Source organism: Labeo rohita, chromosome 4, assembly GCF_022985175.1.
Source record: "Labeo rohita strain BAU-BD-2019 chromosome 4, IGBB_LRoh.1.0, whole genome shotgun sequence".
Classification (NCBI taxonomy): domain Eukaryota; kingdom Metazoa; phylum Chordata; class Actinopteri; order Cypriniformes; family Cyprinidae; genus Labeo; species Labeo rohita.
This window is the reverse complement of record NC_066872.1, coordinates 40,966,645-40,990,291: the sequence shown is the minus strand read 5'-3', so window position 1 is coordinate 40,990,291 and position 23,647 is coordinate 40,966,645. Positions and strand designations below refer to the sequence as shown.

The following is a 23,647-nucleotide window of genomic DNA, read 5'->3' as shown; positions in this document are numbered from 1 at the left end:
TTAGTTATTTACTTACATGTATAATATTTGTTACATTAATTTAGAAATAAACTGTAATTTATTTAAATAAACATAAAATACAATTATATAAATAAAGCATAATGCAACATAAACACAGCATATAAATATAAGCAATGACATTTTGTATAAAATCAGGTAAATGCCATAAACAATCCTTTAGAAAACAGATAGGAATAAAACTAAAAAGTTTGTTATAAGTAAGTGCTACTAAAGTGGACATTTCTGGCTCAGTGCATGAGAAAATATAAAAAAAAATATTTTTGAGAAAACAGCCTTTTAAGAAATGTATGTTATTTGAAATCTACAGATGCAAATAGATAAAGTGCAAAAAAATATACACTTAAAAGTGTGTTTGGGATGTTTTATTTCCACTTTTTTTTTTTTTTTTTTTTTTTTTTTTTACATTTTTTAAATAAATAATTAAAAATAAATAAATAAATGCACATAATTTTATATACATAAAAATTAACCAATGTAAATGCCTTTAAATTAAATTTTTAATGAATGAAGTTTTAATGAATGTAAATTTAATGAAGTTCAAAAGTAATGTCAAAATAGCAAAAATAGAGATAAAATAAAAAAAATGCATGTAGTAAAAATAGTGCATGTAGTTGCCTTAAATATACACATTCAAATTAACAAATGTAAATGCATTTAAATAAATTAAAAAATAAATAGATTTCAAATAAATTCACACATAAAATGAAATAATTTATATAAATAAATCAATAATCTTGCATACCTAATCATTTTTAAAATACATTTTGTCATCTTGGTTCTATATTGCTATTGCAACTGTTTAAAAGCGATAAACTTTTAGATAATTTTAGCATAACAACGTGCTTTGCCCCTGTAAACAAAAAAACTCGACTAAACTAAAGGTCAACCAGTTTGCATCACGACTAATAACAACTCTTTAAATGTACAATCACTCATGTATGGCTTCTCTAAAGGTTTTTCTACTCTTCTCGAGTCTGACTCAATAAAACAACTAATCGCATCACAAAAGTGTCCATACAGGCCATTTTCTTGTTTTTTCTCTTGGTTTGTTCACTTCTCTTTCGGCGTAGGACACTGACACTGTTGTTACAGTGACATGCTGCATTGTTGGCCAATGAGCGAATGGCATTGGGACAGTGCTGTCTATTGTCACCCCGCCCCCTCCCGTCATTAACCCCCCCAGCCTGGTGCAACATCCGTCCCCAGACAGCAGCTCTCCAGGGGATCGCGCTGATAGGAAAGTGGGCTGCTGGAGGGGGGAAAGCAGGCCGCATTGAGACTGATACTGAAAAATATGCAAAAACTATTACAGGTCATTTGATATGCATAATGTAGTTGGGGCTTGTGGTCTACGGTGATTATATGGTGTAGATTATTAAGTGTAATCAATAGCATATTTTAGTTAAAAATTTAACTAAATCACATCTAAAAAAAATATTTTAATTATTTATTTATTTTTTAAAATTATTTTAAAATATTTTTAAAATATTAACTTATGATTTTATTGTTATTTTAATATTTATTTCTTTTTTATTTCTTTTACTTTCTACTGTTTTATTCTATATTATTTTATTTTCATCTATTTTATTTTATTGTATTCTATTTTATTTTACTTTCTTCTATTTTATTTTATTTTCCACAACATTAACATAACACTAAAAGTTTGTAAGATAGTAAGATATTTTCATGTTTTTTTAATATGCTCACCAAGACTGCATATATTTGATTAAAATGTTTTAATATATTTTAAATATAATTTATTCCTGTAATGAAAAACAGAATTTTCAGCATCATTACTCCAGTCGTCAGTGTCACGTGATCTAATGTGTCAATCTTTTATTTAATTTACGCATTTAATTATTTATTTTTTATACAATTTTTATTTTATTTTAATGTTTATAATTTCTTTTTTATTTTTGTATTATTGTATTTCTATTGTATTTTATTTTATCCAAATGGGGCCTGTAGTTTACAGTGATTATAAAATCTATTTATTATATTCATTATATTATATATTATTATACACATCTTTAAACTATATTTTTATTTCATTTCATTTACTTCAATTTTTATTTTAATTTTATTTTAATGCTTATTATTTATTATATATCTTTATTTTGTATTATTGTATTTTTCTTTTCTTTTAATTTTTTTATTATTTTTCTTTTTTTTTTTACTTTATCCACAGCATTAACATACACTAAAAGTCAGAGTCAGTAAGATATTTCCATGTTTTTTTTTTTATGTTCTTATGCTCACCAAGACTGCATTTATTTGATCAAAATGCTGTAAAAAAGGGTAAAATTCTAAAATAATATTACTATTCAAAATACATGCTTTCTATCCAAATATATTTTAAAATCAGCATCATTACTCCAGTCTTCAATGTCAGCGTCACATGATCTAATATGCTAATTTGCTACTCAAGAAACATTTCTTATTATTATCATCCATATTGAAAACAGCTGTGCTTCTTAATTTGTAGATATTGTAATATTAAGTAGTAATGCTAATCTTAATATATGCATATATATTAATATAAATAGCAAGTTCAAAATCTATATATAGACAACAGAAACCACGAATGAAGCACCGCTTGTCAGAAACGTCCAAATCTGTTCTGCTATTGTCTCGTTTGCTCTTTTCATCTTTCTATTTGTCTCCACATGAGTAGTTTTACAGTCATCCAATCATATGTGAGCACGGGAATCAAACGCCGGGAGAGAATCTGTTTACATCCCCCGGGCCGGGATTAGCCCACCTCGCCTGTACGCGCTCCTCTTGAGAGATAAGGCGTCTTTGTGTGGGACTAAGAGGGCGTATTACCCACACCATAACAAAACCCTCATGTGCCTCGTGCGGGCTGGGGGCGGCACGGGAGCGGATAATGCATCCCAAACTCACAGCGGCTTCCCGAAAACAAACACATGCACTTGCACAAACCTGCAGAGCTTGCAAACATAAATGCTCACACATACAAACAAAACATCAGGACTGCAGCTGATGAATTCTGGGACGACCCCTGCGGCCGGGTGGCACCACGGGCCGAGGGTAATTAGAGCAAGAAGGCCTGACATCAAACATCACACCAGTCACCAGCCAGAGGCATCAAACAGCAGGCTAATTAAGCGCAGCCTGGAGACACAGAAACTGGGTTAGCCAGTTACACAGACACACTGAGATGAACGCAAGCACAATCTCTAAGTAATAAACCTGCGGGACAGTTTGTGCTGCAGACACCTTGAACATTCAGTTTATTAAAGAGAGGTGTACAAGTACTACCTTTAATGATTAAAAAGGTAAAAGGATCCCAAAGACAAACATTTTGAGATCAGAATAACAGATATTTAAGGATGGGCTCTTCATTTACAACGCTACAAGAGATTTCTATTTCAAATAAATGCTATTCTTTTAAAGGGGAAAAAAAGAAATAAATAACCCACACAAATATTAAGCAGTATTACTGCTTTGAACATGTGAAATGTTTCTTGAGCGGCAAATGATTTATGAAGAATCATGTGACACTGAAGACTGGCGTAATGATGCTGAAAAATCAGCTTTGCATCACAGGAATAAATTACTATTTAAATTATAGTAATATTTCACAATATTATTGTTTTTATTAAAAAAAATCCAGCCTTGGTGTCTGTAAAAGTATGAATAAAATATGTGAAATTTTAATGCGAAATAATTAGTCGATTATATATATATATATATATATATAATATATATATATATATATTATATATATATAAAATATTTGATTGATAATTTCACTTTGCTCAGATCAACAAATTTTTTCAGCTTTTTTTTTTAGATGGTAAAAAGATTTGTTTCAATAAATAAATAAATAAAAAGTATATATATTTTTCTTATTATTATTATTATGTTATTTATTTATTAAAATATAAATTATATATGTATATTTTACTTATTATTATATTTGTTAAATATATTTTGACATTATTATTATTATACTTATACAATACACAATTTATTTCAATAAATATATATATATATATATATATATATATAAATAACTTATTATTATTATTATTATTATTATATTTGTTTATTGAGATTATTACCTTTTATTTATTTATTTTAAATGGTAAAAAGATATGGTAATCTACAAAAAGTGAAATTAATAAATGTTATTTCCATAACAAAAAGCTATATTATTTGCATCCAATATCAGACCAGTCAGACTGATAATACTAACAATAATTAAAAATAAACGTAAATATTAATTCATTCTGATACAGTCACAGATATATCATGCATCCTAAATGAAAAATCCCCAAAATTCAATCTAAAAGTCATATTTTTCATACAGTCCCCTTCAAAATCCACCCAAATTTTTAACGTTAACGTCACTCATGAACTAAAAGGGAAGTCTGGAAAGCACATCTCGAATCTTCAAATAAATATTGGAGGGATTTTGGGTTAGATTGGCACGCCACGGTATTTTTGATTCTCTTTCTATCTCTTCCCACATACACACAAACAAAAAGTCCATTCCCATCACCATGGCAACACGTCTTTCCTGGGACTTCTCAGCATCTTCTTTCTCACAGATCAGAATCTGTAATTTACCCCTCCGTACACCCAGAGAGAGAGAGATGGAGCGGCTGACTGAGTGGGTGAGCGAGCACAAAACAGAAGAGAGCGAACGAGAGAAAGAGAGAAAGAGAAAGAGACATAGAAGAAGCAGAATGATGTCTTTGTGTTTGACTACAAAGCATGAGATCTCCACGGCAACTCTGCTCGTCTGCGCCAAACTGCAGGCAAGTGAGACTAAAGCGACAAAAAAAAGGCAAACAGAGAGACAGCTAGCAAGCTTAACAGCAAGTGAAATTAGGCATATCATACGCATGACTGTACAAGCGGCTACACATCCATCCGTTTGAATCGAGCAGGCCTATAATACCTGCTGAAAGCATCTATCTGCTAACACCTGACTTGCGCTTTGAAAGCAAAGCTCCAGAGATCACATACTGACGTCAGAAAGGTATCGGGACCTGTTGACGTGTTCGCTTTGACCTGTTAGCGTGCATTAGCACATCTGCCCTCCGCCCAGCGCAGGACATCAAAGATGCATCATCGCCGGCGTTTACGCAGTGTAACGTAATTAGAGCCGCGCGAGCGGGAGATCTGGCGCTTCTGAGCTTCTTTCATCTGTCCGTCCACTCGACGATGCTTAAAGCACTTCAGCGTGTCATTAGCACGCTCTTCAAAATCACTCTCGCCCCAGCTGTAAACAAAAAGCAACGTTCATGCGATGACTGATGGGAAGACGGACCGTACAAACGCATTCATAGAGAAGACTGCCTGCAGGTCACAGGACGGCTGATGTCAAGCACAATGACAAAGAAGAAAGACGTGTCTCTTTGTGTTTGTGTGTCAGAGAAGTAGTGTTGGTAAACGTAAACGATGCATGTAATACGGAGGAAAATCTCCAGTAGTTTTTGTTCAGATATGGTTTGGATGCATGTTGCCAGGACTTTATGGACTTAAGATTGGATATTAAAGTTAGGAGAAAGTGTTTTTTTGAAGGATCATGGGACTGGAGTAATGATGCTGTAAAATTCAGCTTTGCATCACAGGAATAAATTACATTTTAAAATATATCAAAATAGAAAAGTGCTATTCTAAAATGTAATAATATTTCACAATTTTACTGTTTTTACTGCATTTTTGATTAAGTAAATGCAGCCTTGAAGCAATCTTTTGAGCTTCCTTCAAAAACATTTCTAAAAATGACAAACTTTTCAATGTAGGGCCCTTTGAAATTCCATTTTTATTATACATTTAAATTTTAAATAAGACTGTTTTAATAACTGAACTAAAAAGCATGTCTAATCAATTGAAATCATGAAACTTACATAATTTAACAGCAAACAATTAGGTTTTTAAGGCCCTATGAAATATTTTTTTTCTTTTCTTCTTTTATCTCAAACTCAATTTTATTTTTACCAAATTTTGTGTGTTTTACATAAATTTTCTGGATTCCATTTTTACGATTTCTGGTAAATATTTCTTAAAAAAACAATGTTTTAATAATAATTTTATTTTTAATAGTAGTACTAACTTTAAATTAAGTAATATGTTTCATTACATTTTAACAATCAAAAGGATCTTTAATTAATCGATTTTATTTAAAAAAAAAAAAAAAAACTTTGTTGTGTTTTTACATTTTTCTGCATTTTTCTACATTTTTCTGCTACATCTTTCCGGTAAATATTCCTTAAAAATAGTGCTTTAATAATATTTTTATTAGTAGTAGTGCCATCATAACATTAAGTAATATATTCCTGTTACAATTTCTTCAAGTTAAACCTAACTTTTACTTTGACGAGTAGCTGTGAAGACCTCTAAGTTTCTGTCTGTGCATGATATGACGATCGCGCCTGTGCTATTCATTCACACAGAGAGACACAGAACATCCAGGATTCACATTTAAATAGTATTTTTGCATCTTAATATTCAGACACTAGTCCATATGGCATTTTGATTTAAGTGTACTTACCTACTTTTGATTTATCCATCCAAAATTTGGCACTGTGTTATACAGTAAATTCTGTTTTTATTACTGGATTCCTCATTGTAAGTAAGTAATTGTTATTTATGTATTTAATCCAGTTACACACAATAAGTTTATTAAACTAAACACTCACACAAAACACTTGAGCGCATTAGTCAGCTTGCAACATCGACCACAACGAATCTTATATAAACTCACTCGTATCAACATAAACACTGAAATATTCAGCTGGAAAATCTCAAAGAAAGCCATCCATCAGGGCACACCAAAACAAGATTAATTCATCATGAGGAATAAGATGCAGACGACTTCTCAAATGCCATGCAAGACCGGCTCCGGCTCTCTCAAAAAGCTCAAAGACCTTCTTGAATTCAAATGTCAGAATTTAGAAGATCTTTAGCATGCAAATTAATTACTCAAGTCAAGAACTCAGAAAACTCAATCACTCAATCATTAGGAGTCACAACAGCATCTCTGTGTGAAGTACCCTCCTCCAATCTGGCCGTCTCTTTCTCACACAAACACAAACAAAAATCCTTGAGACAGGAATGTGGCGATACACAGATAATGCCGTCTGTCAGCCTAAAGTAAACACAAACACTTACGATCTCAAAACATGTCCACCACAGGACCGAACCAGAAGAGACTCTGAGGTCAGAGGACATAAAGTGTTGAAGCTTCACGACAACAGACCATCTTTGTCTTTTTGTCAGCAAATTCTTAAGCAGAAATAAACAAGCACACAGAATTTAATTTAATAAATTATTTATTTTTTGTAGCTCACATTTATTATTTTCTTTGCAAATCAGTACTCTATTCCCAATCCTAATTCCTAAGACATGATTCTCACGTCAGCAAACTCTCAGGTGTCTGACGCTGTTCTTGGAAGCATCTCAAGGTGCAAATATCCAGATCATCTACACAAATACCATCCAATCATATTTCGGAGTAATAAGTATCACAAACAGTCAAAGGAATTGTCCTTTCGTACTGTACACTAAATTATGACTACTCGGAGATTGCGTATGAATGAAAATACACAAAACCTTGGACGACACCCACAGCAGTCTAGAGATATTCCCGTGTTCGTATTGTGCTCATAAGTGTGTGTCTGCACGTGTTTGTGTCTGCGAGAGATAAGAGGATGATCACACACAATCCCCCATGACGAATGAAGCACAGAGCAGCACTGACTCCAGCAGGGAACTGCCTGTTCTCCATCTCTGATACACACGTGCACGCGCACAAACATAGATGTCAATGGAAGGTCAGACTGATGTTATAGTCTGTGCCCACATGATCAACAGGGATGAAGGTTTAAAAGGAGCATGTACAGATGGGAATACCATGGAGTTGAGTGAATAAATATTCATGCGCCAAGTTATTTGCACAGTACTCCAAGATACTTCACAAAATTCCATGAAAGTGTATTAAATATGCATTAAATACATAATACTGGCACATGTAAGAAATTATTGTTATTATTATTATATAAACATTTGTAACTATTTTAAAAATAAATGTAATAATAACAACGATAAAATATTATTACTACTTATATAAACAAATTTTAAATATTGTAAAATTAAACAATCAATAATAATAATAAAAACATTATTATTATTATACAAACATTTTTAAATATTGTACAAATTGAATTAAATAACAATAATTATTATTAATAATGTATTACTGCATTATATAAAACATTTTTTAATTTGTAAACAGTAATAATAATAATAATAATAATAATAATAATAATAACAACAACATATAACAACTAAATTAAATATACAATATATGTTGTTATGATATTAAATATATATTATTAAATATATTTTAAAATATTGTACAAAGAAATTAAATTTAATAATAATAATGATAATAATTATTATTATTATTATTGCTATTACTATTATTAGTATTATTATGAATGTATTACTGCATTATTATGCACTAAAAATATTTTTAAATATTGTAAAAAATTAATGAAATTAAAAATAATAATAATAAAAAATAATGATAATTATTATTATCATTATTATTATTATTATATAATAAATTATATATATATATATATATATTAAATGCATAATAAATTATATAAATTATATTAATATACAATAAATAATAATATTTACTATTATTATTATTCTATAACATTTTTAAATATTGTAAAATAAACTGAATTAAAATAATAATAATAATAATAATACTTCTGCATGCTCAAAAGCATGGTATAACAACAACTGAATTCCAAACAAAAAAACAAAAACAAAAAACAAACAAAAAAAAACATAAAAATAAATAAAAATAAAACAAAATTTACCATGGTATAACCATAATAACTATTCAAAGGGAATTACCATGCAATTAAATAAGTATAAAACACACACAACACAGTTTTACCATGGTATGTGTGCAAAAAAAGCATCGTAATGAAAGCAGTTTTAATACATTTATAAAACAATACTCTACAAACTCTTTTTTCCCCCTCATGCTATTGAATAAATATTGATTCTCGTATACATATTTTTAAAATCTATTTATATGGGCATTTGTGTCATACGCAATAGTTCAAATCATCGAGAAGAAGGTCATCTAAATAAACAGAAACTGTAATGGGTGGGCGATTAAATCCACACTTATGAGGCACTGTACAGGATAAAACTACAGTGAATCATAACACATAATCTTTTTGTTTATCATGTTGTGTCGTAATTGTACTACAGTGGTACTTCTGGTTAGGAACTGACAGGTGAGCGATGAAGAGAAGAGTTTCAAGAGGGCGAGTACGAACAGGTCATTGAATAAGAACACACGTCCCTCCCTGCGTCCCAGAAGCATCTGCAACGTCCCACATTCGTGTCTCTCTCCGCCCGAGAGATGCTCCATTACTCCACTTAGCCTTATATTTTTAGCCTATAGCCCAGGCCAGCTTCCCTCCATCACCCAGATGTGTCACTCCAGCACTCCATCAGCCCGGCTTCTGCTTCCCGCCACAAACTTTTCAGCAAAACAAACGCTGAAAGACACAGAGGTCAAAATCGACATCGCTGCAACAGGAAGAGCACATTTGGCACTCGGACAGAGCTCTCAGCTGATATTGAACGCCTGCAGATATGGGACGGCCGTGACACATGACTGGCTGCGTCGGGTTCCTAATCCCACGATCCTCTTAAATCTCGTGTAGCCATGACGACGCAAACTTCCTGTAATTGTCCCCTCAGCAGGTGAGTAACATTCCAGAGCAGAATCACAAACAAAAACCACAATCGAGACAACAAAAGCATGGCAAAAAGACCTACACATTTTGGTTTGATGCTATAAATGTATTAAACAAACTGGGAAAAATCAGTGCATGTGGGAAACTAGGTCGGTTTATATGCAGTGGTGGCACTGCAGTGCGCTAGCTGCTTTTAGCATGTGATGTAATCTAACCAAACTTTGGACGTGGAGTTTAACGCCCGTCTGACTCAAAGTTAATCATTCCCTACTTTCTCCTGCTCTCAGAGTGCGTATGTGCGGTTTTCCACACAAACACTCAATAATAAACAGGTTTAGTTAGCAAAGACAGGAAACAACAAGTCAAAAACATGTTTTTAATCAATGGAGCAATAGACCTTCAACTTCTGCACAATTATTAAAAAAATGAATAGAAAAAAGCTGACCTTAATTTCCAAAGACTGCTTAGTAGTGTTATTTTAGTATTATTTCTATAGTATTATATTGATTTTATTTTATATTTTCAGTGTGAGCCATTTTGTTATGTATGTTATATATATATATATATATATATATATGTATTTTTTTTTTTAATTCTTATTTATTTATTATTTTATTTTAATTACATTTTCATTTACATTATACACTGAATAATGTATAATGTAATATATTTCCATTATATTTTCAGCTTAAGTCATTTCATGTGCTTTTGCAATTTTCATTAGCTTTATATTTTATATATATTAAAATTAGTCATTAACTCATCACTAAACATTATGTAAGTCACTAAAACATTATATAGTTTTAGTCATTTTGGTACCTCAACTTAAACTTTCTAATCTCAAAATATGTATTTTTTTTTATTTTATTTTACTAAGCAAACATTATTATTTTTAGTATTTTTTTTTTTTTTTTTTACATTTTATACATATTTATTTTTTATTTTAATATAATTTTTATTTTAGTGCAACATATTTCCAATATATTTTACAATATATTTTCAGAGTGATTTTGTTATATTGGAGATATATATATATATATATATATATATATATACACATATACATATATATATATATATATATATATATATATATATATATTTATTTATTTTTTTTTTTTCCTATCCATTTACTTTTCTTGTCATTTTAGAGAGAATCTGATTGAATTTTGCTCCGAATATGACAAAAAAGAATGCTGAAAAATTCTAAGGAAATAACTACATATAGGAAAGTTGACTAAATGAACCTTTATATAACCTTAAATGTTTACAAAAAACACTAAAACATAAGTATATGTATATAGCTGTGCTATAAAAATGGCATTTATATATACTGCGCCTCAACTTCCTATTTCAATAGGAAATGCATTTATCAAAAGACAAAGTCGACCACATTCACCCACTAACGGGGGGAGGGGTGGTCTACATCTGCTGACCAACTACTTTTCACCCTATGCACCAACTCACTTTACTAACCACAGTGCTAACTAAACCATCACCAGCTTCTGACTTCATGCTAATGCCTGAAAATTCTGTCAGTATTTACTCTCTTGGCTACCGTCAACTGTCTGGTTACCAGTATTCTTCATAATGTTTTCTTTTGTGTTTAACAGCTGAAAGAAATTCATACAGGTTTGGAACAACTCAAGGGTGAGTAAACAACACCAGATTTTTCTTTTTTGGGTGAACTATCCCTTTAAGGACATCTCCAGACATCTGCTCAAATCCTGCGGCCATCCACCTCGTGTCGCACACTGAGGGTCCTGATGTGAGGTCCTGATATTTGCTCTGATCCTGTTTGACTCTGCACAACACAGCGGCATGCTAAAACCCCCACGGCCCGGCCTATTCCCATGACAGATCATGTGCACAGATATTTCCAGACATCAGCTAAATCACTCAAGACCTGGGGAATAAAACAAGAATGAACTACTGTAATCGATCACAGCTGAAGGAAACGGCAAAGACGGCCCAGGGTAAAAGAAATATGCTTGGAAAGCAGACCCTGCACAAAGAGGGAATTATGGGGATTACATAAACAAGGGGTAGGATGGAAAAAAAAAAGATTAAAATTTTCAAGCTCACCAGTTAAATTTGAATTAAAAAAATACATATAATATTAATCATCAAAAATTAATTGAAAAAAGCCGCCTTTAATTTCCACAGACTGCTTAGCAGTGTTATTTTAGTAATATTTATTTTACATAAATTTTATTTTATATTTTTAGCATGAGTATTTTTGGTAATTTTCATTAGCTTTATGATTAGTATATGATTTGCATTGTTGCATTAATACTTATGAACATTTTGCCAAACCACATTGCTTGTCTTTTTTTTTTTCTTTTTTTTTTTTTTAAACAAAAAGCTATTTATTTTTTAACAAAGCTACAAAATCCAGTTAGCATTACACTTTTAAAAATTAGGAAAATTAGGAAAATTAGGAAAAATAAAATAAAAGTTTATCCAGCTAAGCAAACCTTAAAAGGACAACTTAAAAGCTCAAATAACAAATTTTTAAACTTAAATTTCTGAATCAAATATAAAATAAATCTACAATCAATATAAGCACTGACCTTCAGTATTGTTATTAATATTTTGAATTAGTTTTAATTTTTATGTTCTTATGTTTTCATTTTTATTTTAGTTAAGGTTTTGGTAATTTTGTTGAGTGTTTTGGTAAAAAAAAAAAAAAAAAGTTTTGTTTCTTTCTTTTTTTAAAACATGTTTATGTATTTCAGTTTTTATTTTAGTTATTTTACTACATCAACTGAGAAAATTGCTGTATATACACACACACACACACACATACACATACACATACACATACACATACATATATATATATATATATATATATATATATATATATATATATATATATAATTATTATTATTATTATTATTTTATTTTTGTCCTGTGGTAACTGACATCATGTCAGAAAAGAAAAAAAAATCTGGAACATTCATTTAACAGAGATTTAAAATATTACTATGATTTTTTTATATTGTTATTCATATATGAGATCACAGACAGTATGCAATCATTCATAAGAGTGAAAAAAGACCTCTGAGTCACACCTGACAAACTCCAAACTCCTTGTAACTTTATCGACATCTATGCACAAGAACAAAGCGTGCTTTACTGCAGAAAACGAGGGAAAAAAAGATGAGTGCAGAGATCTGTGACGCTCCGCTGTTGCTTAGAGACGCTGGAATGTAAACACCATGCGAGATGTGAGAGGCAGTGAGATCACTGTGGGCAACACACACACACACACACACACACACACACACACACACACACACTCCTTCAGTCGAACGTGAGTGACACCAAAGTGTCTGTTCCCTATCGATGTGCCTCGCCATAAATATTTTAAAGCGAGAAGGATGAAAGAAGTCTCAAAGACACACTCTCACTCTGTCGGAGTCGCACAGAGTTTTTGGAACCGTGTCCTCAGGGGGCCGTTAGCACAAGACGCGTTCTTGTGCTCCAAAGCAACTAGAATGAAACAGAGCAGAGGACTCGAGACGCATTTTTCAAAATTGAACTATTTATGACACAGTGGCTTAAAAATGGCACATTCATGGTGCAAAATGTTGAAAAAAAAAATACTGCGAAACATGAGCCAACAGTCAAACAACGTCCATCTGAAGAAGCAGTTGCTTCCCTAATTTACAAATGAATAATATAGTTCATAAAAAAAACAACACTATTTACAAATAAATATTCCAATTTAATTTATTATTTTTATGCAATTTTTAATTGTTAAAATAAAAAAAATATATAAAAAATATTAAAATAAATATAATAAAAAAAAAAAAAAAACAAGAATACAAGAATAATTACAACGCTCAGTCTAAAGTCACTGCAAACAGCTTAGGGAACAAGTGTACATCAATATATCACTATACAGGAAGTGGGGAGGGAAATTTTCCCACCAGTCATTGTGCAAGTATTGTCATATAAAACTGTACAAACAAAGTTAGTTACAATAACCACAGTGACAAGTTGTCTGGAATCTTTAGTCACCTCAATTCACCGCAGCGTGAGTATAAAAACACAAGATGTGACCTTTACGATGCAATTATCATGTCTGTGGGTCACATAATGGTGAAGAAGACACATTATAAATGAACTAAGCTACATTTATTTTCATATTAAACATCAAAAAGATATTAAGAAATATTTATATAATTTTGTATTTATATAAAGATTATTTACATAATAAACACCACTTGCTTATTTTTAATTAAATATTATTTACATCAATACAACTTGTTTATTTTTAATTAAAAAATTTTTATATAATTTTACACATTTAATTTCTGCTTAGACTACTGCGTAGTGACCCTGTCGATCTTGTGTCCTGTGTGAATGTCTGAATCTGATCCAAAGAGATTATCAGCCAATCAGAGCGTAACACACATACAGACAGACACACATGGCACAAATGGTGTCAAAGCGATGATCACAGTGAAAGTAGGACACTATATGGCAGAGAGAGCGAATGTAGCACAGTTGGCCCAAATGTGAGATGGGCACTGGATGGTACTGTAGGAATTTAGTGTGTGTGTGTATTTGTGGGATGCTGAAGCAGGCCGGCTTAGTGCGGCACTATACAAAGAAACCTTTCAGCATGTGGAGTTTGGTAAGAGAGAGAGAGCTGAACCAGGAACAGACTAACACACACACACAGACAGAATATACAGTTACATTACACGCTTAATGCACTGCTTATATTTACATTCATACATCTGGCAGACGTGTTCATGCAAAATGAATTACAGTGCATTCAATGTATGAACCCACGACCCTACCGTTGCTAGAAACTCAAATGCACTGCCATTTGAGTTTCAGGAACTCAGTTATTACAAGAGATCAACAAATATTACTTTATCATTGTTTAAATGACCAATGATCAATATTCAGTTTGAATTCTTAATACTAGTATTAAAATTAGTATAGTATTATATTAATGCAGTATTATAGTATGGTATTAACATAATGGTATTTTATTACTGCTAATACTAATGCTATTATTATTCATATTATTATTATTATTATTATTATGACAATAAAATTGTCATCAAAATCTACAATTAATAATAATAATAAATGTATTGTTTTAATAAATATAATTTAATAATAATAATAATAATAATAATAATAATAACAATAAATCTATTTTAAATCTTATAAATACATTATAAAGTTTCATTTAGTATTATTATTTGAAAAATAAAAAAACTAAATTATTAAACTGTCATCAAAATATTAATCAACAATAAAAAAATAATAAATAATTATAATATATATAGTAATTATAATAATAATAACCTATAACAAACTATCATCAGAACATTACTTATCAAATTCATCAAAATTATTAAATATTTAGCACTATAATAACTTTTATGTAATAAATAACAAAAAAACAGTAACTCAATAAATCAAAATAAAAAACATTGTTATCGTTATTACTACTACTGCGACTACATTTATTAACTTATTCATCTTCATGCAATACATTTTTATAAATAAAAAATGTAATAATAACAATTAATATTAATATAATTATTAAACTATAATCAATCAAATTCATCAAATTATTTAATATTTTGTACTAAAATATAAATACGGAATTATTATTATTATTATTATTATTATTATTATTACAACAACAACATGAATAAAACCTATTACTACTAAATTATTAAACTCATCAAAATATACATAAATAGTAATAATAATACTAATTAATAATAATAATATTATATATAAAACAATAAATAGTATTATTATTAATAAATCATTAAACTATCATCAGAACATCATTAATCAAATTGATCAAAATTATTAAATATTTAGTACTATAACTTTCATGAAATACACAAATTATCAATAACTCAAAAAAAACATTAACTTTTGTGCAATACATTTTAATATATCATAAAACATCTAATAATACCAATTAATATTAATAAAATGATTAAACTATCAACTAAGTATAAATTACTGTTATTATTAAATAATAATAACAAACATACTGTTTTTTTTTCATGCAATATTATTTTGATGCAAATGATTGCAAGTTTATTTTCATCCATTTTCAAATTAAGTTTAAAATCCGCATTAAAACAATGCATTAAATAAGTGATTTAACCTTTAAACATTGTTTCCTATCCAATGCACAGAAAAGTAATTTTGCCATTCAGTAATATTCTTTAGAGATATGTATTATAATATTCTGTTATAACCAAATAAGTAATAAAGTGTCAATGTTAGTGAAAAATTTGAGTCACTGATTAGTGATCTACCTCTTGTTAAATCTAGTCCAGCTCTTTAAACCAAACTGGGGCTTGAAGGAAATGACAACAAGCACTTGCACACAAATAAACACACACACACACACACATTCTTTGCATGGCTGAAATATCTCTCATTGTGTAGGGTCCCGGGCTACAGGGTTTAGACATTCGGTTAATGGTTCTCCCCCCAATACACCCGTCCAGGTCCTGTATTACACGCCTCTCTTCCTGTGTTTGGTAACCGGTTGTTTTTCCTGAAAGGTTACCAATTGTTCAAATAGCCGACGGCAGTTTACAGAAATGTGTGGAGACTGAAGTTTCCGCATGACTTGGCAAAAGCTGAATGCCAATCCCAGCACAACATGACAGCATTATGATGTCATTACAGCGACAAGACGGACCTGCATGAACTCTAATTAGGTCACTTCCTGTGAGGTTTGCCACTTCCTCTTTAAGGAAGGCAGAAGAGAACGTTCTGAACAATGTGTGCTCACCTCCAATGCGATCAGTAACACCGAACAAGTGTGAATAATCACAAGTGGAACAATCACTGTCAATACTCGCTAAATATGACGGCACCTGATCAGAATCACATTCTTGAGAATTACAAATGAGAACCAGGGCAGCAGAACGAGGAAGAGAGAAATGAAGCGAGTTCTTGTTGCCAATAGCAACATGCCCTTTCCAGAAGAGGTCTACATTGCTAACAGGGTCCAAAAAAGTGTGAACCACTTCAAGAATATGAACTAACCTACATTCAGCAAGCAGGAAAAGACATAAGGTGAAAACAACTCTCCTATCACAGTCTCAACTGTTACCCGTATCAGAAAAATTATTTTGCTAGATGGATGGATAGATAGATAGATAGACAGACAGAAAGACAGATAGACAGATAAATAGATAAGTAATATGATAATTATATAACAAATAATAAATACATTTCATTTTTTACTATTATTAATCATAAAATATTAATATAATTTAAAGAATAATTAAATAATTCTATAAAATATTTATAAAACTAACACAATAAGTATATTACACAATAATAATAATAATAGTAAAATGTATTACATTTTTTACTATTATTAATTATCAAGTATTAATACAATTTAAAAAAATTATTTAACTTTCTAAAATAATTATAAAACTAATACAAGTATATAACACAACAACAACAACACAACAATAATAATAATAAATATATTACCATTTTTCCAATATTAATCATCAAATATTAATAGAATTGAAATAATTCTATAATTTTATACAAATAATTATAAAATAATTATAATACAATAAGTATATAACACAAAAATAATAATATAATAAACTGATTTTAAGGGTTTTAATTCATTTAACACAATTTTTTAAAATCATTTAAAAAAAATTAATTCCTTGTTTTTATTGTTACTGTTATTTTTTATGATGATTTATGATTTTTTTTTATGATAAAGCACTTTGAATAACCATTGTATATGAAATGTACTATATAAATAAACTTTGCCGTGCTTAATAATTATACAATTATTAATCATGAAACCTTAATTTAACATTGGGTAAGTTATAACAAAAAAATTATATAAAAATTATCTAACATATGAAATAATAATAATAAATATATTTAATTATTTACTATTATTAATCATTAAATGTTATAATATAATTGAATATTTAATTATATAACAAATACATAATTTTATAAAATAATAATAAAACTAAAAAAAATAATAAATTATAAAAAACAATAAAACTAATACAATATTATAAAACAATAATAACAATAATAATAATTAATTATATAACAATTAAAATTAAATATTAATATAAATTAACATTTCATTACATAAATAAAAATGATATTTAATATCTGTTTAACATTTTTTTTGCATATGTATTTTTATTAGCATATTTTTCCATTTAAATATAGTGTATTGTCCTTTATCGGATAAACAATTTGTGAATTAAGTCCCAAGTAGGATTTTTTTGCTGCTGCACAAGAAACTTCAAATATCCACCTAATCCGGTTTAGATGAACCCGAAACCAGCCTAATTATACTGGGCCTTTCTTTCAACCAAGCAGTCAACTACAGTATTTCAGATGCACTCAGAAAGCCAGTGGACAATGTTCTGGGTGACTTACATGAGAAAGCCAGTCATCAAGAACAAAGACCAGAGCTGAGACCACCACATGGAACAACGCTGACTTCTGGATTATGTGACTAGGTGTGTATGAAAATAGTGTGTGGTGGTAGGAAGCATGTGGGTGTGCAGTCAGAGGTGTCTGTACCGTATGAAGAGCAGAGCATCAGCTGTTCCTCACCAAATTAACTGTATCCATCATGTCCTTGACCTACTGATTGTACAAGAACCCCACTGCAGAGAGAACAAGAGACACGGGTTCTCACATAACACAACCCATCGCCTGACTGCTAGCAGCTCTGCGCAGGTCAAGTTACATTAATGCCTGCAACAATGTGTTTCCTCCGTCTCGCTCACCTTACCCACAAACACACAAGAAAGCAAGAACAATCGTTCTGCAAAAGCACCATGAAACCAAATCAATGCATGACTCCAGAGTGAAAAAAACATGCTTGCAACTTCATTTTCTCACTTTTACACTCAATTTGTTTCTTTCATTGTTGTCTCCTTCCCACAAACCCTTTCAATGTTTATTTTAGTAGAAAGGATTTAGTAACACTCAGCTGGAAATATAGAGTTAGAATATTTTGGCTAGTTTGGACTAGTAGGCAACCACCTAGTGACCAAGCAGAACACCTTAGTAACCATATAGCAACACCTTGGTAACCACCGACAACAACTTAGCATCAAATACTTGCTTTTCATTTTTCAGCAACAACCTGATAGCAGGTTTCGCAAAGGCAAACACTTGCTTTTCTTTTCTTGACTTGCTTTTACCCTAGCAACCACATAGCAACATGGAACTCCCACTTAGAACATCTTAGCAACCATATAGGTACACCCTAGTAACCCCAAGCTCACTTAAACAGCACTGTGACAGGTTTTGCACAAGCAAACCCTTTTTTATTATTCCTGACCTGCTTTTAACCTAACAACATGGAAATAAGCACCAATTAGAACACCTTAGCAACCACATAGCAACACCTCGGTAACCACCAACAACACCCTAGAATCAGAGTGATGGGATTTGCACCAGCAAACACTTGGTTTTTCTTTTTCTGACTCACTTTTACCCTAACAACCACACAGGAACATGGAACCACCACTTAAAACACCTTAGCAACACCTTAGTGATCAACAACAACACCCTAGCAACATAGTGACAAGTTTTGCATCATCAAATACTCGCTTTTTCTATTCTGACTCGCTTTTACCCTAGCAACCACATAGCAACATAACCACGACTTAGAACACCTTAGCAAACACATAGCAACACCTTGGTAACCAACAACAACATCCTAACTACATGTTGATGGGTTTTGCACTCTTTTACCCTTAACAAAACCTAGAATGCCTTAGCAACCATATAGGAACACCCTGGCAACAACAAAGCACACCCTAGCAACATGGTGATGTGTTTGGCATCAACAGACACTCGCTTTTTTTTTTTTTTTTTTTTTTGACTCCCTTTTACCCTAGCAACCACATAGCAACAGGGAGCCACCACTAAGAACACCTTTGCAACCACATAGCAACACCTTGTTAACCAACAACAACATCCTAGCATCATGGTACAGGTTTTGCACTGGCAAACACTTTTTTGTTATTTTTTCTGACAGACATATATCTCAGCAACCACGTAGCGACATGGAACCAACAATAAGAACACCTTGACAACCACATAACAACACCCTGGAAACCAACAAGAACGCCTTAACATGTTGACAGGTTTTGCACACTTTTACCCTGCCCAACAACCAAGCGCACCCCAGCAACATGGTGATGTGTTTTGCATCAACAACACTCACTTTCTGACTACATTTTATCCTAGCAACCACATAGCATCATGCCAACCACCACTTAGAACACCTGGTAACATGGTGATGGGTTTTGCACAGGCAAACACTCAACTTTTTCTTTCTAGATTCATTTTACCCTAGCAACCGCATAGCAACATGCAACAACCACCAAGAAGACCTTAGCAACCATATAGCAACACTTTGGTAACCAACAACATCATCCTAACGACATGTTGACAGGTTTTGCAAGGTAACAGCCTTTATCCTAACCAACACTTAGAACGCCTTAGCAACCATACAGGAACACCCTGGCAACAACCAAGCACACCTTAGCAACATGGTGATGTGTTTTGCATCAACAGACACTCGGTTTTTCTTTTCTGACTCCCTTTTACCCTAGCAACCACATAGCAACATACTAATCATGACTTAGAACACCTTGCCAACCATACAGGAACACCTGGTAACATGGTGATGGGTCTTGCTCAGGCAAATACTCAATTATTTCTTTCTTGACTCATTTTTACCCTAGCAACCACCTAGCAACATTGAACCACCACTAAGAACACCTTAGCAACACCCTGGAAACCACCAAGCTCATCCTAACAACATGTTGACAGGTTTTGCACAGGTTTAACCAACACTTGGAATGCCTTAGCAACCATATAGGAACACCCTGGCAACAACCAAGCACACCCTAACAACATGGTGACGCGTTTTGCACAAGCAAAGACTACAGAATATAGAAATCTAGTTCGCTAGACTAGTAGTTCACTAACAAATGCATCCAGTTTGATGGATTGTACCACTTCCATTCTAGATTTCCTGAGCTTGGAACTCTTTCAACATGTTTGGAAGATTCTAAACAACCAATTACCGACCAACCAACAAAGCATCTCAACCGTAAAAAAAAAGACATTTACACTTCACGCTATCAGACAGCACATTACACAACCACGTACCCTGAAAAAGCTAGAGAGGAGGGATGAAATATGGGTACGAACAGTTTATTAAGAAGACAAAAATAAAAGCGCAAAGTGCGTGTGGGCGTGTGTGAGAAAGCAAGAGCGAGAACAAGAGTGTGAGACGCTTTTTTCGTGACGCCTTTTTATGGGCCGTGCATAATCAGCATGATCCACCACCACAATAAAGACGGCCAAGTACAAAGGACCCAGAAGCGACAAAGGCCATGTAACCCTGCTCCTCTGTCACAACACACTAACACGACGTGAAACTGTATCATGAGCTTCATCTGGGTGAGGCATGGGCCCATTGTCCTCATGTTACACTGACTATCACCATCAAACGCTCAACTAGAGCACACACAGAAACAACGGCGTGCCTATATCTCATATACCCGACATTCGTCCATCACCATGTGGGTCACTTTACATGCAGCCGCCCTGACTCAGAACAGCCAAGCCACAGTCCCCCGATTTGGGTCATCCATGCAACAGCTGCATGCCAGGCTGTGGAACGCACCCTCATTTCCATCTCAAGAGCCCCTGATTGAGAAATAGGCATCATCCCTGGACTAGCAGACCCCTAAATTGGCCACCGGCCCATAATTGCATCCAAAGAGGGCGCATGCATTCATATCCATGCATACATGTGTGCTCATTTGTGGAATTCAATGCATGCACGTCTTCATCCGCCACATTTGCTTGACTCACAAATAGCCCGGGTATAACGGAGGGCACATGAAATTGGCAGTTCTCCAGTGTCACGTATTTTAAAGCAACCCCCTTTACTCTGCTGAAGGGCGGAGATACATTTGTCCACGTTCACGATTCATTAAACCCATCAACACATTTCCCAGCGTTACGAAGTCACCTGTGGTTTGACTGAAGGATGTTTGGATGAGGACTGAATCTGTGGTTTCACAGGCACTTCTCCTTTAACCTAGTTAAAAATAGTGATTGATAAGCTAAATAAAAGTCTACATTTAAAGGGTCTGAAAGTGCACAGACTGTGAACTACATTACCAGTCAAAAGTTTTTGAACAGCAAGATTTTTAATGTTATTTAAAGAATTCCTTTCTGCTCACCAAGTCTGCATTTACTTGCCAAAGCAAAAAAAATACAGCTAATGCAGTAATATAGCGAAATATTTTTAGCTTTCTATTTGAACACATTTTAAAATGTAATTTATTTCTGTGATCAAATCGAAACTTTCAGCATCATTACTCCAGTCACATGATCCTTCAGAAATCATTCTAATGTGCTGAATTAATACTTTTATTTAGCAAGCATGGTTTAAACCAATCAAAAGTGATGATAAAGACATTTACGATGTTACAAAAGATTTCGGCTTTAGATAAATGCTGTTCTTCTGAACTTTCAATTCATCAGTCAGAATATTAGAAGGATTTCTGAAGGATCATGCGACTGAAGTAACGATGCTAAAAATTCAGCTTTGAAATCACAGAAATAAATTATATTTTAAAATACATTAACATAGAAAGCAGTTATTTTGAATAGTAAAAATATTTAAAAATTTTTACTCTGCTGTACTTTGGATCAAATAAATGCAGGCTATGTGAGCAGTAGAGACTTACTAGAGCATAGTGTATATATGCATACTGTCGTCATTGCATGATTTATGTCATGACACAGATGCATTATTTAAATGCTTCTTATTATTACGAAATCTGTCTCATATAAAACAGGAAAACAAAATAAGCATGTCTGTGATCACACTTATCAGCATAAACACATGCACATATGTATATGTATATACATAAACGATTTTGACAATAGTTTCTGCCAACAAGTAAGTACTTTAACTAACTTTTCCAGGAAATAAAATGCATTTTACATGAAAAAAATATAGGTTTAAAGGATTATTCTTTCCAGTGCATGGACGTGCATAACAACCGTTTCAACCGAGCAGCTGTTGATAAATGTTTATTCAAAACAACAACTGAATTTCAGCATTACGGACTATTTATGGAAAGACGGACGTAAAACAAAACTACCAAAACAAACCTACAAAGCCTGTCAGGATTGTTATTGAACCAGGTGGTGGAATTCGGTACTAGTCAAAGCTTAAATAAACACTTCAAAGCAACGGTTTTGCTTTCCTTTTATAGCTAAACCAGCAACACCGCATTTAAACACGACATATAGTTCGTGTTGACAAAACAACCGTCGATTAAACAACATTTAATCAGATTACTCGAGCCGAACACTCCTCAAACCTGGCAGTTTTGTTGGTTAAACATAACTGACAAACCTAACATGAGCGTCGCGTCTGCTTCCGCTTAAATGATCGTTACGAGAAACGCAACGCAAGACTCACCAGAGACGGTAAACGTTGTTTGGACGCGAGTCCCTGCCCTCGCCTGCTTCTCGGAGGCCGGATGCCGTCTTTCCACTCTCCGCCAACACACACAAACACAAGCTGTCTTTTCCGACGAAAAACACGCAGCTTCGGCCGACCTATATCGGTCAAACTTGCGCTGGTATCCTCAGCAGAACGGGTCGGAGGCGCTTCGCGTGTGCTTCACTATGGCGATCGTTTCCCTGGAGCGTTTGGTGACGGTGCTCGAGGCCGGGAGGGGTGCTGCTGCTGCCCGTCTACTGACGCCTCCGCCTAGGGGTGACAT

The 23,647-nt window shown here is 32.5% G+C and overlaps 1 protein-coding gene across 1 annotated transcript in view; it reads right to left on the bottom strand.

Moving 5' to 3' along the window:
- cdk17 (cyclin-dependent kinase 17) overlaps positions 1 to 23,647 on the bottom strand; it is a 57,902-nt gene extending 34,255 nt beyond the window's left edge. The window contains exon 1 of the mRNA XM_051108607.1: positions 23,341 to 23,647. The gene's annotated coding sequence lies outside the window, so the exon portion shown is untranslated. The remainder of the gene's footprint in view (positions 1 to 23,340) is intronic.